Source organism: Protopterus annectens, chromosome 2.part1 (genome assembly GCF_019279795.1).
Source record: "Protopterus annectens isolate FY-2018-M chromosome 2.part1, PAN1.0, whole genome shotgun sequence".
NCBI lineage: Eukaryota > Metazoa > Chordata > Ceratodontiformes > Protopteridae > Protopterus > Protopterus annectens.
The window spans coordinates 1,810,358,637-1,810,375,803 of NC_056729.1; the positions used below are offsets into that span (position 1 = coordinate 1,810,358,637).

The 17,167-nt window shown below is 45.6% G+C and overlaps 1 protein-coding gene across 1 annotated transcript in view; it reads right to left on the bottom strand.

The window, feature by feature from the left end:
• A3GALT2 (alpha 1,3-galactosyltransferase 2) overlaps positions 1 to 17,167 on the bottom strand; it is a 933,393-nt gene that overhangs the window by 489,524 nt on the left and 426,702 nt on the right. The gene's annotated exons all lie outside the window — the stretch shown is intronic.

The window sequence follows — 17,167 nt, forward strand, 5'->3', positions numbered from 1 at the left end:
GCATATTGGTATCAAGTGGGAATGGAAATCAAATCAGAAGTAGATAAAAATCAGGAAGCAACTGAATGTGCCAAAAATACAAATGAATGAATGTAAGGTAAAAGATCAGATGAGAAGGCAAGAAATGTGGAAAATGCATAAATATAGTTGCAAATATAGTAAACTCTTGGAACAACCTCATGCTGACCAGGATCAAACGCAAGAATGGTTAAGGAGAGGTGAATTTAGAAAAAGATGAAAGGTTAATATTGGCGGCCCAAGATAGTGAGTTATGTACACATTGGTATACAAAGTCCATTGAACATGTGGGAGAAACACACAAATGTAGGTTTAGTAAAACAGACTTGGAAACAGTCACACATCTTGTTGCTGGCTGTGATATACTAAAGGCAGAAGGACTGTATACTGAAAGGTATAGTGTGGTAAGACTGTTGCACTGGGGATTGTGCAAACATTATAATACTGAAGTAGCTGAAAAACACTGGAAAAATAAGCTACAAAGCATTATAAAAAATTATGTAGTTTATATCACATGGGATCACCAATTACCAACAATTCAAAAAATAGATGCGAGAAAAACATATAGTGGTTCATGAAAAGAAGACAAAAGTAGCATTAATCATTGAAATGGCTACAACCAGTTAATATAGTGTCTTATGTACAGAGAGAGATACAAAGTCATAAAATACCAGGATTTACAGGCAGAAATGAGGGCAATGTGGAAGAACGATATCCAGGCACTTCCAATAGTAGTAGGAGCAATGGGTCATATAAAAAAGAATTTTATTATCATTTGTTTACCGGGAAAGTCTGACTGGGACAGAGCCCATTTTCAGCACTGGTCTGGGGAGAAATGCTCCAGATGGACATCTTTGGAGTGTGGGAGGAAACTGAAGTACCCAGAGGAAGCCCACATGAATACAAGGAGGACATGCAGACTTCACATAGAAGGCACCCTAGCACAGAATCAAACTGGAGAACCTCTAGCTATGAGGTAACAATGCTAACCGTTGCACCACTGCATCACCTATTAACAATGGTATTTAGCAATGTTATTAATGCATGTAACTCTGTACGAAGTGCAGAAGGAGTCATTACTGGGCACACTGCAGGTGCTGCGAAGAACACTTCTGACTACCATCAATGATTGAAGCAATACTAATTTCATGAACTGTAATCATACTTTGACTTAGGAATGGGGTCCATTACCATCATGCTATTAAAAACCCAAAAGACTTGGAGAAATTAAAAGGGAGCAAGCCTTTTAGAATCAGAGCAGACTTACACTGAGATAAACACTTTAGGAATCTGGCCCAAGTATATTGTTCACTTTCTGAAACTTACTTATTTTATGACTAATTTTTTTTTGATAAAAAAAAAAAAATATATATATATATATATATATATATATATATATATTTTTTTTTGTGCATATATATATATATATATATATATATATATATATATATATATAAATTTAGTAGAGTGCTGTTTGACTTTTCATTTTCACTTTTTAGTCATTTTTTTCTGTATAACAGTACCTGCAAAATGAAGTTACAGTAAATATTGAGCCATAATTTATATATGCCTGTAATGCATTATGAGTAATCAAGAACATCTAGAAAAACAGCTTCTTACTTACATTGTGGTTTCACTTCTATATCTTCGTTACCTTTTAACTTAAGGTGTAAGACCTGGTTGAAAACTTGCCTTACTAGAAAGCAAGAAGCTCCTACTGATGAATTTAGCATAGGAAAAAGTAGCCTATACATTAATTTAGTTATACACACTCCACTCCACACACCTTCAGATAGATAGGTATACTCTTAAAAGGTGGTTACACCGAGGCGCTGGAGAATAAAGAATTTGCTTTTGGATTTGACTTTGGTTCCTGTTTTTCGATTCCTGACTTCTGAAGATTTTGCTGTTTTGGTATTGTTTTGGATCAGAGTTGTTTCTATCTATACATTAATTTAGGTACTGAGGCATTGTGAGTTCAGACTTTTGGATTTCATGACACCACATTTCAGCTCCAATAAGAATTTCAGGAGAACATCCTTATTAACAAAGCTAAATGCAAAAACAACAATATTGTTGCATCAAAAACAGTATAATCTGGTATTGTATGTTCATAGGTTCATAGGTGTATACTAGGCTAATGACCACTAGGGTCCTTATAAGCCAAGCTGTGCAAACAAAATATGACCCACAAATATGATTAAGTAGGTAGCGATTTACCAGTAGTGAATTTCCAAGAACCCATCCATTAGTCCAAGTTGCATTTAAAAACGGATAGGGAAGAACTCTGCTTCACATGGATGGGGAGCCTGCTCCAGAGAATGGGAATTCTCTGAGAAACATATCTGTCTCTCCAACATGTCCTATTTCTGTCACAAGCAAAATTTAGGTCTTTTAATTTAGTAGTTCTGATTCAGTTTGTTTTGAAAATGTGCAAAAGGTTCATCAAAACAGGGTCCAGGGATGCCATGTATGCCAGGCAAAGGTCACCTCTCAGAATTAAATATATAACCAAATAAAGAAACAGGGCTTTGAGGTGATCAGTCTAGGATATTGTGTCTACTCCCTGCATTATTTTTGTAAATGTTCTAGTTCCTGCATGTATCTGGTCAGGTACATACCGAATGGGGCAATATATTCTATGAAGGGTCTGATGAGGTCCGAGTCCAATGGTATTTTGACCTCTCTGCACCTAGATGCCATGCCCTTGCTTATAAGCTGAGCAACACAGAAAGATTTTCTTACTACCTTTGACACATGCTGGTCAAAGGCTCGATTACTGCATACATGAGTTTCCAGATCCCTGTCTAGTGAATCAACTTTTAAGAGCATTTTTACTGATGATGTAGTTTCCTAGGGTGGCAAACTTCTCAAAAGGTACTATAATGCATTTCTTGGTACTGAGTTTTTAGTCGTGGCTTTGGCACCAAGTATTTGTCTATATTAGACCATCCTGAAGGGTGTTCTCATCTTGGGGAGATTTAAGGACTGCTCCCAGTTTGCAATCATCTGCACACTTTGTCAGCCAAAGGCCTTTGACATTGGCATTGACATCTGAGAGGTAGATACCAAACAGGAGTGGGGCCAGCATAGAGACCTAAGGGACTCCACTGGTGACTGGCCTCTTTATGGAGGTGGCCTCACCAATTCTAACTTCCTGGGTCCTATCAGTGAGCCAGCTAGTTACCCAGAATGTTATAAAGGGGTTTATTTTTTTCTTTCTTGACATTTGATTACCGAGAAAGTCCAACTGCATAGAAGCTTATTTTCAGTGGAAGCCCAGGGAGAAAAGCTACAAAGTATTATATTTTATTTTATGTATGTATATAATTATTATTATTATTATAAATTTTTACCACGTTCCATACCTTTCTTGACAATACCTGAGTGGGGTATTGTATCAAATGCTTTAGCCAGATCTAGGTAGGTACTATGCATCATTTTGCCCTCATCTACTACCTTAGTGACCTTTTCAAAGAAGTCCACCAGACTCAGTAAGCATGACCTTCCTTTGAAGAAGCCAAACTGGGATGGGTCCAGTGTCTAGAGGTCTCCTATGTCCTTGTTGATAATTTCCATGATAACGCTTTCCGTGGCTCTGCAAATAAGACTTGTCAGACTAAAGGGTCTGTAGTTTCCAGGATCTGTTGAAGATCCATCCCTTATTTCTTATTTTTGTTTTACATTTTGTTTACTGGGAAAGTCTGACTTGGAAGGAAGCCAATTTTCCACAGAGGCCCGGGGAGAAAAGCTCCAGATTCATTATGAAGGGAGATGAGTGTTGCAGTCCTTCATTCATGTTGCACAAAGCCTGATTTAAGACTATAGCTAAATAATGACTTCAGCGGTCCTGATAAGTCATATTTTACACTATTCAGGAATCATCCTGCTATGTTATTGGGGCCTACTGAGGCCATGTTCTTGGCTTTAGGGAGTGCAGCCAGTGCATGCACCCTAATTACAGCTAGAGGGGTTATGTTTGAGGGTATGTTTGAGGGGATGGTTGGGGGTTAGAGGGGAGTAAATGTGGAACTGAATTTATCCACTAACAGTTTGCTATACCATCAGGCTCAGTGAATGTGGCACCATTAACAACCAATTCAGCATATTGCTGTGTGCTGCCCTTGAGTTTTCTGACATAGCTGTAGAAGGCCTTATGGTTATCTTTCACCTGGCAGGCTATATCAACCTTAAGGTTGGCTTTGCTTGACCTAATTAGCCTCTTAGTTGTCTATTAACTTTGATGAGAGTTTCTATTTTTATGGACCATTTGAGGTTACTAGGCTAATGGCCTTGGGGCCCTTCCAAGCCTAGCCAACAGTTTACCCCCAAAAAGAAACCTTAGTCAGCACCTGCCACCCTTGTCATTGAGGGACACAGGTGGAACCCATGGGACAAATCTGTGGTTTCTCATCCACTCATCAAGGTTGTGCTTGAAGAGGGTCAGCGAGTTGCTCTTTTTGACATGTATGGGAAGTCTATTCCAGAGATGGGGCAGTACAAACCTGTGTCTCCAGCAGGTTTTGTTGATGTTGCATACTAGATTCAGGCCTTTTGAGCGGGTAGTACGTGAGGAGTTAGACTTACAGATATGGAGCATCTCTAGTAAGGCAGGGTCCAAGATTGCCTTGTAGGTGAGACACAGATTACCCCTGAGCAATCTGTACGATACTGAGTATAGTGATACTGATTTGAGCCTGTCTGCATAGGACAGGTGTTGGAGGCCATGGATTCTCTTTGTGAGGTATTTCAGTGGCCTTTCCAGTTGGTGAAGATGTTTGGAGAGGTACATCCCAAACGGTGCATTATACTCAATTATTGGTCTAATGAAGGAGGAGTATAGATAGGTAATAACCTCCTATTTTCTGGATGCAATCCCTTTATTTATGAGATAAACCAAATAAAAGGCTTTTATGACCACTGCTGCTACATGATGGTCGAATGTGAGGTTGTTATCAACCGGATTGTCCAGGTCTCTCACCATAGGTTGTGTGCTTAGGGGGTTGCCGTTGATGTGGTAATCAATATGGGTCGTATTTTTGCAGAATGGTATGACGATACATTTTTTTGCATTTAGCTTGAGGCCATGACTTTGGCACCAGTCATTAGTTCCTGTGAGACCCTCTTGCAGTATGTTAACATCATTTGGGAAGTCAGTGACAGCACCCAACTTACAGTTGTCCACAAATTTCGTCAGCCACAGGCCTTTTGTCTTTGCCTGGACCTCTGAGAGATAGATGCCAAACAGTAGTGGTAACAGGACAGATCCCTGGGGAACTTCACTAGTGACAGGTCTGCTATCAGAGGTGGAGGTGCCTATTTTAACTTTGAGGGTCCTGTCAGTGAGGCAGTTGGCCACCCACCTGATGAGATAGGGATTTACACCAAACTGTGTTAGCTTTTCGATGATGCCTGAGTTGGGGACTGTGTCAAAGGCCTTGGCCAAGTCAAAGTAAGCTGTATGTACTGACTATCCCTCATCCAGGGCCTTGGTGACAGTCTTAAAGAAATCAACCAGATTCAACAGGCAAGACCTGCCTTTGATGAATCTGAAATGGGTGGGGTTAAGTGTTTGGAGATTGCCTATATCCTTGTTTATGAAATCCATAATAATAAGCTCCATGGCTTTACAGATAAGACTTGTCAAGCTAATGGGGCGATAGTTTCCAGGGTCAGTAGTGGAACCACCTTTGTGCAAGGGGATGACAATGGCAGTTCTCCACTCTGCTGGAATGAAACCAGTACTTAAGCTGTGGTTGAATAGGGTGCTCAATGGAGACACCATTTCTTGCTGGAGATGGTGCAGAATACATCCTAGGATACTATCAGGTCCCATGGAAGGTGTGTTCTTTGCCTTGGATAGGGCCTGTAACACTTGATCTACAGAGATTTGTGGTGCGGGACAAGTATCGGGGATGTCGAAAGGGGCTTTGCAGGGGGACAGGGGGGTGAAGTTTGCACTGAACCTATCTGCTAGCAGTTTGGTTAACTCAACAGGATCAGTGTAAGTGATACTGTTAAGTACTAATTTGGAACAAACCTGGGTTTGCCATGGAGGTTCCTGACATAACTGAAGAAGACTTTATGGTTTCCCTTTGTTATGGAGGCTAGTTTCAATTCATAATTTGCTGTGGAGGTTTTCACTAGTGATCTAATTTGCTTGTTGTGGCCAAGGAGGGAGTTTTTCCAATTTGGAATTTCTTCCATTTTACCCTTGGACAACAGTTTCTTCCTTTTGTTTTAAAGCCTGTTGGTAGAGGATGTCCACCAAACAGGTTTGTATTTCCTTGAGGAGCAGGATTTAGTTCTACTGGGTATGGCTGACTCCGTGCAGTTGTACAAATGCTTGTATACTGCACTGGCGTACTGTTCAGCATAACTGTCTGCATCGTCTGAAAGGGGCAGTGGTATGAAGCCACATATACCCTCCCTTAGGAGGTTGTAGTCAGCTTTTGAAAAGTTTTTTAGTTTGATTATGGCTGGGAGGGGGGGGGGGTTGGGTGGGAGAGAAACTTCGAATGAGACAGTCCGATGATCTGATCTCACCAGGGAAGAACATACTGTGGGAGCGGTGCATCGGTCACCCATGTTGGTAAGAACCAAGCCCAGAATGTTATCTTCCCTTGTGAGGGATGAGACGAGCTGGTCTAGTGCGCTAGAACTGATGAAGTCGAGGAATCACTGAGAGAGTGCATTAGTGCAAGAATAGTTCACCCAGTCTATGATGGGGTAGCTGAAGTCACCAAGGATCAGGGTGCTAGGGGTTACTATTCTTCCTGATTTGTGCCATATTTTTTGTCCTTTTGTTGTATATCTCATTTAATTTGGGATGCCACCAGGGTAGATTGTTTCTATGGCCAGTCCTTGGCTTACTTCTTTTAGGAAGAGCAGCTTCCATGCAGCATTTGACATGGCTGTACACAGTTTCTCAGAGTAATCTGACATATGCTTTTGCTGTGTTCTCTGGGTTTGGAGAGGCACTGTATTTTAACAATCACTTAATAAAAGGTAATTTGCATTTGAATAGTTCATAACTGTTACTTGTTTTAATGGGGATTATGGAGATGATTTTGATTTTGAAGGAGACAGCTTTATGGTCGAACCTTACCAGACAGGATGAGACATTTGGGGGGGGGGGGTCAGAGTTCTCAAATAATTGTAAGCACGAGGACCAATATGTTGGAGCCTCTAGTGAGTGCATTCACTATTTAGTCAAGTGTGTTTGCATTTACACAGTCCAAGAATCTCTGTGCCAGTAAATTTGTCTACAGAGGGGTAATTAAACTGTCCCATGAGTAGGGTGCCTTGTGAGCTTCTTGGGACATAGAGGGTGACCTATATCTGGCTAGGATATGGTATGGGATTTTGTCTATGATAATCTGCATGAAGAGGAACTCCAGCACATCATCCTGTTTGACTACTCTAGAACTATGCTTATTACTGATGTATATTGAGACACCTCCTCCTCATTTAGCCCTTTTATGTGCAGTTGTTGGTCTAAAAGTGTGGAAGGCACTGAAACCTTGAACTGCTGGTGTACTCTCTGTCACTTTAAACCATATTTGGTAATTGCACAGATGTCTATATTCTCGAGTGTGAAGAGGGCTTGGAGGGAGTGTAGGTTTTTGTTTAGGCTCCTGGCACTGAGCAGTAAAATTTTGAGGTTCAGTTGAGTTGGTACACAGCTCACAGTAGCGTAGCTAGAGCAGGAGGTATGGGGAAATTGCCACAGGTGTGAAGTTTTAGCAAGGGGCATGATCTGTCATCAGAGACAGATCTTGATTGCTATTTAATCCATACCTGCTTCTAAAAGCCAGTATTGCATTTGCGGTCAAACCTAAGCACTGTAGCATTCCCTGTGTGACCTAAACTGTAGCAACAGTTTGCTACATTTGTGATGGGAAGTTTGTTACAGTTTTAAAAAAAATGATTTGTCTATTTTGTAACTAAAACCTGAGTGCTATACACTCTGTGTAGGGTATAAACTGTAGCAACTGCTTGTTACATCTGTTGTAAGCTGTTTGAAAGGGGAAAAAAAAATTATATATATATATATATATATATATATATATATATATATATATATATATATATATATATATGTACACACACACACACATATTTTTTTTATTTGTTTTCCACAGGTAAAATCTGAGGAATGAGGGTTGAGGGCAGGGCAGTGAAATGGGAATTGATTGGCTCCTGCATTTCAGGAACCCTAGGTACCTGACTGCAGACTTTTTTTCTCTTCTATGGAAGAGCTGGGGCAGCAGGGATAGGGTGTATATCTGGCCACCTGGTTAGAGTGCCAAAGAGTGAAACTTTTTTTTTTACTCATGAAATGAAGAGTTGGGGAGGCAGGGTGCCACTACAGGGAGTAGCTCCAGGTGTTAGAAAAGCCAACTATGCATATGAGAGACAGCTCATTCCTAACTTCAAGGATTTATTGCTTACAGATGCATCAGAAGGTGACCAATGCATTTTAAGCAATGAAAATAAACTCTGAATTAGTTGTGTACTTTTACAAAATTTACCGACAGTATTTTTATGTATGTGCATATGTATGTATGTAAGTAATATATAATCTGTAGTTAGACTGATGTGGTTTGAAAAAGTACAGTTGTGTACACTTACCATAAATGTAGATAGAGTGTATTCACTGTTGCAGTCATTACATTTGGGTAATCTGCTGGCAGGTTGCCCTCAGTCGGCCTGATTAACAAAGTCTTGGGTCCTACGTCGGTTGCTGTCCCTTCTTCCATGACGTCAGGTAATCAGGGGTATAAAACATGCAGCCGACGCCATTACATCAGTTTTTCTTGCCCCAGATGTCAAATGCCCCCCAAATGGGGAGCAAAACATATAAGTAATTAAAAACACAAAAATATACCTCCAAACAAATGCAAATACACCAAAAAGGCTTTAAAGCATAGTAGAAGAAAGTAGATGTACAGTAAGAAAAAAACAGGGGGCTGGAGGGAGGGTAACCAGGACTGCAACAGTGAATGCACTCGAGCATCTACATTTATGGTAAGTGAACACAGCTATACTATGTTCTTCGTGTTTCACTGTTGCAGTCATTACATTTGGGTAGATTCCCAAAGCTATGGTTGGGAGGATGGATTTATACAGCATTATGCCAGCTCTGGATTTAGAGAAAATTGGTAAGGGATAATGCTTGGTGAAAGTATGAACTGAACTCCAGGTAGCAGCTTCTAGAATATCCCTGGTAGGAACACCACTGAGAAAGGCTGCAGAAGTAGATGCAGCCCTGGTGGAATGAGATTTGATCCCCTGGGGGATAGGTTTCCCATGGTGCTTATGGCAGAAATGAATACAATGGCTTATCCATTTAGAAATAGTTTGTTTTGAAATAGCCTTCCCCTCTGCCCCTGCAGCAAATGCTACCAGCAGTTGTTAAGATTTTCTTCGAGATTTAGTTCTGTCCAAGTAGAACCTAAGTTGTCTGTGTACATCCAAAGAATGCAGAATCTGCTTCCCTTGTTCTGTGGATTGGGAAAGAAAGTTGGCAAATGAATGGACTGATTAAGAGCCACACTGGAAACCACCTTGGGCATGAAGGATGGATTGATCCTGAGTGACACCCCGTCCGCATGAAAGATGATGAAAAGATCCACTGCCATAAGGGTCTGTAATTCAGATATCCTTCTAGCTTAAGTGATTGCTAAAAGGAAGGCTGTTTTCCAGGAAAGAAATTTTAAGTCTGCAGTAGCAGCTGGCTCGAAAGGAGGTAGAGTGAGTTTCTACAATACAAAGTTAAGGTCCCAGGCAGGGGTTGGAGCTCTCCTGGGTGGTCTCAAGTTTTTGGCCCCTCTAAGATACTGCTTTAGCAGAGGATGAGAGAAGAGGGGTGGTTCTGTGTTGTAATGAGCTGAAATGGCTGAGGCATGGATTTTTATGGATGAAAAAGACAGGCCCTTGTGAAGCATCTCAGTTAAGTATTGCAAAATCTGAGGTAAATTGAGCGCTGCTGTGCTCATCCCTTGAGATTGATTCCAGGCACAGAATCTTTTCCATTTGTCAGCATAAGATTTTCTAGTACTAGGTCTTCTTGCCTCCAAAATGACATCCATCACAGGTTTTCTGAGGGATGCTAAGGGGGAATTTAAATGATTAGCCAAGCTGCAAGATTCAATGTTTGGAGCTGAGGGTGCAGAATTTGGTTCTCCTGCAGAGACAGTAAGGAAGGTGTCTGAGGCAGGTGCCATGGAGAAATTTGTGACACACTGAGCAGGAGTGGGTACCACTGTTGGCGATGCCAGTCTGGAGCAATCAAAATCATTTTTGGTTTGTCCTGTTTTACTTTTAGTAGAACTTTGGAAAGCAGAGGCAGAGGGGGAAAGGCATAGACTGATACGTTTTTTCAGCTGAAGGACAGAGCATCCACTTTCCAGGCCTTTTTCTGAGGAGTTCTTGTACAAAATTTGTCCAGCTGATAGTTCTGGGGTGATGCAAAAAGATCTATGTCTGGGCTCCCCCATTTGCGTGTCAGCATGTTGAAAATCCATGGTTCCAGTTTCCATTCGTGTGGGTCCATGAGATTTCTGCTTAGTTCGTCTGCCAGAATATTCAGCTTTCCTGGCAGGAATTAGAAGTTATGTACTCACTATAACGTTCCATCTGAGTAGGTGGCTTCATTTGTCTGCAACCTGTGGGTCTTGGATCCGATATCGGATCTGAGCCGGCAACTTGTTTCATAGCTAATGGATCCGAGCTCCTAGCTCCTCCCCTCACCCATAATCCCCTGCCAACCCTCCATGACCTCAGATCAAGTTTGCCCCTCTATATGTACCCAAAAATAGATCCACTGAAGGCCAGGGGGAAGGAGGGGGGGATGGTTGCAGACAAATGAAGCCAGCTATTCAGATGGAACGTTATGGTGAGTACATAACTTCTAAATCTGAAGTAGGGACTTCATTTGTCAGCAACCTGTGGGACAGAGTCCCCAGCTACCTGAAACTTGGGTGGCCATCATGGAAGGATATTGCGGAGCACCGCAGAGCCAAAGGATGCTCTCCCTGTAGAAATCACGTCCAGTTTGTAGTGGTTAATAAAGGTATGAGATGAGGCCCAAGTGGCTGCCGAACAAATATCATCCGATGGAACTCTAGATTTGAAGGCCGCAGAAGTAGAGATGGAACGAGTGGAATGTGCGTGAACTCCTTCAGGTGCGGGTCTCCCAGAAGCTTGGTACGCTAACAGGATACATTGGGAAATCCAGCATGACAGGGAGATTTTTGATACTGCTTTCCCCAAATTAAATTTGGCAAAGGAAATGAACAGCTGGTCGGACTGCCTGTGACCAGCTGCTCTATGAGTATAAAAACGCAGCTGCCTATGAACATCTAAAGAATGCAGCTTGTACTCTCCTTTATTCTGATATTTAGGAAAGAAGACCTGTAAATTTATGGATTGATTTATATTGGTTTCTGATGCTATTTTGTGAAGGAAGGAGGGATTGGTCCTGAGGTACACTCTGCCCGGATGAAAGATCAAGTAAGGAGGTTTCACAGAAAGAGCTTGAAACTCGGAAACTCTTTTCGCTGAAGTAATGGCTACAAGGAATGCTGTTTTCCAGGACAAGTATTTGAGATCCACTGAAGCAGCAGGTTCAAATGGTGGCGCAGTCAGGGCTTGAAGAACTAGTGAAAGATCCCAAGGGGGTACGGCTTCTTTTATAGGGGGTCTAAGCAAAAAGGTGCCCTTGAGAAAGGTTTTACACAATTTGGCCAACATCAAGGGCCCTGTGTCATGTCCCACATGGTAATGGGAGATGGCAGCCAATTGCACTTTGACAGTTGAGCAACTAGCGCCTTCCTGAAAAAGTTTGGTTAGGAAGTCTAATATGGATGGAAGAGGAGCCGTAAAGGGATCTAGATTATGATGCTCCGCCCAGACGGAGAAACGTTTCCATTTACTGCGGTACACTTTCCTGGTGGACAGTTTATGCGCTGCCACGAGGATGGCTTTGACTGGTGAAGAGATACCGGGAGTCCTAACTAGGAGTGGAACTGGAGAAACCAAGCCATCAGCTTCAGACTGTCCAGATTTGGGGTCGGTAAGCCCGACGGATGGGAGATTAGATCCGGACTGGGATCCAGAATCCAAGGGGGATTCACTAGGTGAGACCACAGGTAAGGGAACCAAATTTGCAGAGGCCAGAATGGGGCAATGAGGATCATCCTGCTCCCCGACCGAGAGGCTTTCTGTAAGAGCTGCAGCATCAGGGGTAGAGGAGGATAGGCATAAAGTAGACCGGGCGGCCAAGCATGCATCTTGGGGTTTCCCCTGGAGGGGGAATCAGAGCGAAGAAATTGCCGCATTTGGTGTTTGAGGGAGAGGCAAAAAGATCGCAGCAGGGTAGCCCCCATATTGCGAATATCTGCTTTGCTACTAGTGGGTTGAGAGACCACTAGCAAGGGGTAAGAAGAGTGCGGCTGAGTTTGTCCGCTAGGATGTTGGCTCACCCCGGAATGTGCGTTGCAATCAGAAAGCGGTTGGTGGAAATCGCCCATTCCCACACTCTCATGGCTTCGTGGCATAGAGGGTAAGACCTGGTTCCCCCCTGTTTGTTGATGTACCAGACAACCAACATGTTGTCCGACTGAATTGCAATCATTCCTACGGGGAGGAGATTCTGAAGTGCTTGCAACGCGTACAGCACCGCTCTCATTTCCAGAACGTTGATATGCAGGGAGGTCTCTGTATCGTTCCACGTGCCTTGGACGGTCCTGCCTGAATAATGCCCCCCCCCCCAACCCGAGGCGGGAGGCATCCGTGGTCACCGTGGCGAGAGGGGGAGAGGTGCAAAAGGGTCGGCCCGTATGGAGATCCGGAGCATGTAGCCACCATAATAGAGCCCTCCTGCAAACCTTGCTGATAGCGATAGGGTGATGGAGAGGAAAAGACAGAAAGGACCATTGTACTAGAAGGGTCCACTGCAGTACCCGCATGTTCAGACGGGCGCATGGAAGGAGAGTTATCGCTGCCGCCATGGAGCCCAGCGCCCTCAGGACCAATTCCACCGGTGGAGTTTCTGACTGGAGGATGGCCCGCACCTGAAGTTGCAAATTCCGTAGTCGTTCCGACGTCAGGAAGGCTCGTAGATCTCTGGTGTCTATTCTGGCTCCTATGAATTCTATGACTTGTGTTGGGGCCAGAAGGGATTTGTCAGCATTGATGGTGATGCCTAACTGGGTGCTAGGCGGAGAAAGAAATCTCTGGCTGAGCAAAGTAGATGCCTTGTTGGGGCGGTCAGGAGCCAGTCGTCCAGGTACGGAAAGACCTGTATTCCCTGGAGTCTCAGGTGGGCTGCAATCACTGCTAATACCTTGGTAAACACCCTGGGGGCTGTGGTGAGGCCAAAGGGAAGGACCCTAAACTGGTAGTGACTGGCTCCCAGCCGGAAGTGGAGGAACCTCCTGGATCGCCTGTCCATTAGAATGTGGTAGTACGCATCCTTGAGGTCTATAGAGCACATCTAATCATTCTCCCTTAGAAGGGGAAGAATAGATTGAAGAGTGACCATTCAGAATTTTTCCTTGGTTACCGACAGGTTCAAATGGGACAGGTCTAGAATCGTTCTCAAGTCCCCCGTCTTTTTTGGCACCAAAAAGAACCTGGAGTAGAACCCTAATCCGAGCTGGTCTTGGGGGACGGGCTGGATGGCTCTTTTTCTTAGCAGCTGCTGAATCTCTGCGGCTGCAGCCTCCCTCTGATCGGGTGGTACATCGGGGAGGTTCTTGAATTTGGGGACATGAAGTAAAGGGATTTTGTATCCTCTGGATATAATTCGAAGCACCCAGTGGTCTGTCGTGATGGACTCCCATGTCACTAGGTGCTCCGAGAAGCACCCCCCGACTGCCTCCAGAGTGGAGCAGTCAGGCAACCCTTCAGGGCTGCTGTGTGGGCCGGTCAGAGAAAGGTTCTCTGGACCCAAAGTTCCTCGGAGCCCCTCTGCCCCTGGGGCGGCGTCCACCCTGTCCTCCTCTGCCACGGAAGGACTGGTTGTCCGGAGCTGGTTGGGAATGTTGCGATTTCCGGAACCACATCTTCTTCTGACCCTTTTGGTTCTTCGAAAAGGACCGCTGGGGAGCAGAGAAGCGGACTCCGACGGCAGACAACGTCTTCCCGTCCTTCTCGCTTTGGACAAGTGTCTCGCGAACCGTTTTGCCAAACAGGGCAGAACCATCGAAAGGGGCGTTCGCAAAGGATGCTTTAAAAGGCTCCGCAAAGTCCCAATGATGGAGCCAGGCCTGACGTTTCATGACTAGGCCAGCTCCGCTAGCTCTAGTGGCTCCCTCGGTGGCGTGGGACAATAGCCGCATAGAGGTATTTGAAATAGATCTCAGAGTGGCCATTCGGGTGGAGTACAATTGTTTGTCCTATGCCGACATGGACTCAGGGGGGGAGGCAGCGTATTCTTTGATAAGATCCCACTGCATCCTGATGACATGTGCCATATAGTTCAGAGACCTTACCGAAAAGGTCGCTGAACTAAAAACTCGCTTCCCTAAGCAATCCATCGAGCGGGACTCCTTGCTCGGTGGATGGACTGAGGGGCTCTCCTGAGCTAGTTCCCTCTTCGTGGCTGCCGCCGTCAACATGGCATCTACGGGGGGACCCTTGCTCCAGTGTGACCGGTCTGCGGGGGGGCTTAGTATCCTGTCCGGGCGTTTGGGGACTGGCTCCACGGTGTCCGGGTCCTTCCACACCCTGGTGGTAATAAGGTCCACCAGGGGGTCGGCCGGAGGGGACACCCAAGAGGTAGACGGGCCTGCTTCGAATGCCTCCAGAAACACAGACTCATCGGAGGAAGCCTTGGGGGCAGACAACCCACCTCTGATCCTCAGCATCTCCATGATGTCTCCAAAGGAGACATCCTCAGGGGGTGATCTTGGGGAACCTTCCCCTTCATCCAAGTCTGTGTCCTCAGTTAAGGACTCAGGGGAGTCCACGTGCCTCCTCTTGCACTTGTGCTTGCGAGGCACTTCCTCAGGGGGGCTGTCCGAGGAGGTCTCGCCAGCAACATCCTGTTTCAATGGAACAACCTGGGACATTGAAGCAGGCTGTCCCTGAGGCCGGGTGATGGAAGACTGGCCCAGCAGAGAGGGAGTGCAGGGTGTAGCCGAGACAAGGGCCGGGGGTCCGGATGCTCTTGACAGAGCCCTCTCCACTACATCGAAGGCCGAGGGGGAACCGCTCTCCCTGGGCTCCGAGAGCCGGCTCCCACTCGGATCCGATGAAGGGATAGGAGCCGGCGCCGAGACCATCGGATCCGAAGGACCAGTGCGCTCCGACCTGGACGGAGCTGAAGGCACACTGAATCCCTCGGATCCAAAGCTCGGGCCACGGCTCCGAGAGGTCGGATCCGACAGACTCGAGGGCAGGGTCGGATCCGAAGTACCAAGTACTGTCGGCACCGACCCACCCCTGGCTCCGACGCTGCTCGGCTCCGAACGCTCCAAACCCGGGTAGCAGGTCGGAGAAGGAGCAATTGGAGTGAAAAAAGGTGTCGAGCTCCCCCCCAAAGGGGGGGAGGCAAGAGCACTCCCATCTGCAGCTGGGCCTGGATGAATCTTCGCATCATCCGGTCCAAGTCTGCATCTGACATGGTGAAAGTTGATCTCGACGAGGCCACCGAGGCAGGCCTGGAATGCCACCTTGATGACCTCGATGGAGATTGGGCCTCCTCCTCCTCGGGCCCTGGGGAGAAGCAAGGAGATCGGATCCGAGGAGGAGGAGACCTAGAAGCAGTGGAGGGAGAAGCCCGCTTAGCTGGCAGGGCCGAAGCGGAGGCCTCGGCCCGCCGTTTGTGGTGCTTCTCCCTCCGTTTCTCCCTCCTAGCCTCCCTGTCCTCCGGCGCTTTAGCGGGAGTTTGAGTCCCGGCCGGGGGAAGGAGGGCAGGAGTGGCAATGACCACAGCCTGTGGTAGTGCCACGGGAGCAGCGGAGGCCGGAGCCGAGTCCGGGGGCAAAAGTCCCGCCAGGACCAGCTTCGACCTCTGCTCTTTCAGTGCCCTGGGGTTGAACGCTGCACAAATGGTGCAGCCTGAGGTGAGGTGTTCAACCCCAAGGTACTGAACGCACCGAGTGTGGCCATCAGCAGGGGAGAGCTTATGGCCACACTCGGTACATTTAGAAAAAATGGCTTTTGGGGCCTCAGCCATACTTGAGAAAACAAAGAGTGCTACACAAACACACAGGCCCCAAAACACAAACACACACACACACACTCACTAACGACCAGCGAAGGGAGGGAAAACTATGTAAAAAAAATATAAATTACAGGGAACCTGACTCTTACACACTTTTTTAAATTTAACTGTAGAGAAAAGTTGACTAAAAACACACTTAACTGACGATTTCGCTAAAGCTCAAAGGAATCCAGCCATCCACAAGTGCGGCAAACTAGATCTGAGGTCATGGAGGGTTGGCAGGGGATTATGGGTGAGGGGAGGAGCTAGGAGCTCAGATCCATTAGCTATGAAACAAGTTGCCGGCTCGAATCTGATATCGGATCCAAGACCCACAGGTTGTTGACAAATGAAGTCCATACTTCAGATCTGAGCTTGTAGTTGTACTTGGTAGCTCAAGGCCGTGTTCCACAATGCCATGGCTAGTCTGCAGAGGGGGTAGGAATGCGTACCCCCCTGCTTGTTTATGTACCACATTACCGTGGTGTTGTCCGTCTTTACCATTAGTTGTCCTGGATGAAGGTAGTCCTTGAAGGCTGTCAGTGCATTCAGTACAGCTAGCATTTATTTTTGATTGATATGAAGGTGCATCTGATTTGGGCTCCATTTGCCCTGAATGCACTTCCCTGCCAGATGAGCCCCCCATGCATAGTCTGATGCATCTGTAGTTAGGGTTTGGGCGGCAGGGGGTGAAGTGAATGGCAGACCCTTGTTTTGGTGACAGGCCTCTACCCACCATTGGAACTCTAGGCGTAGGCAAGGTATGATAGGAATCATCGTTTCCAGGCTGTGACAATGTTGACTCCATAAACTTTTTAAGTACCACTGAAGTTTCCTCATATGCAGTCTTGCATATGGAATTAGAAGAATGCAGGAGGCCATGAGCCCCAAGGCTTGCAGTATTTGTCTTGCAGATAGCAGGGTTTTTGTGGC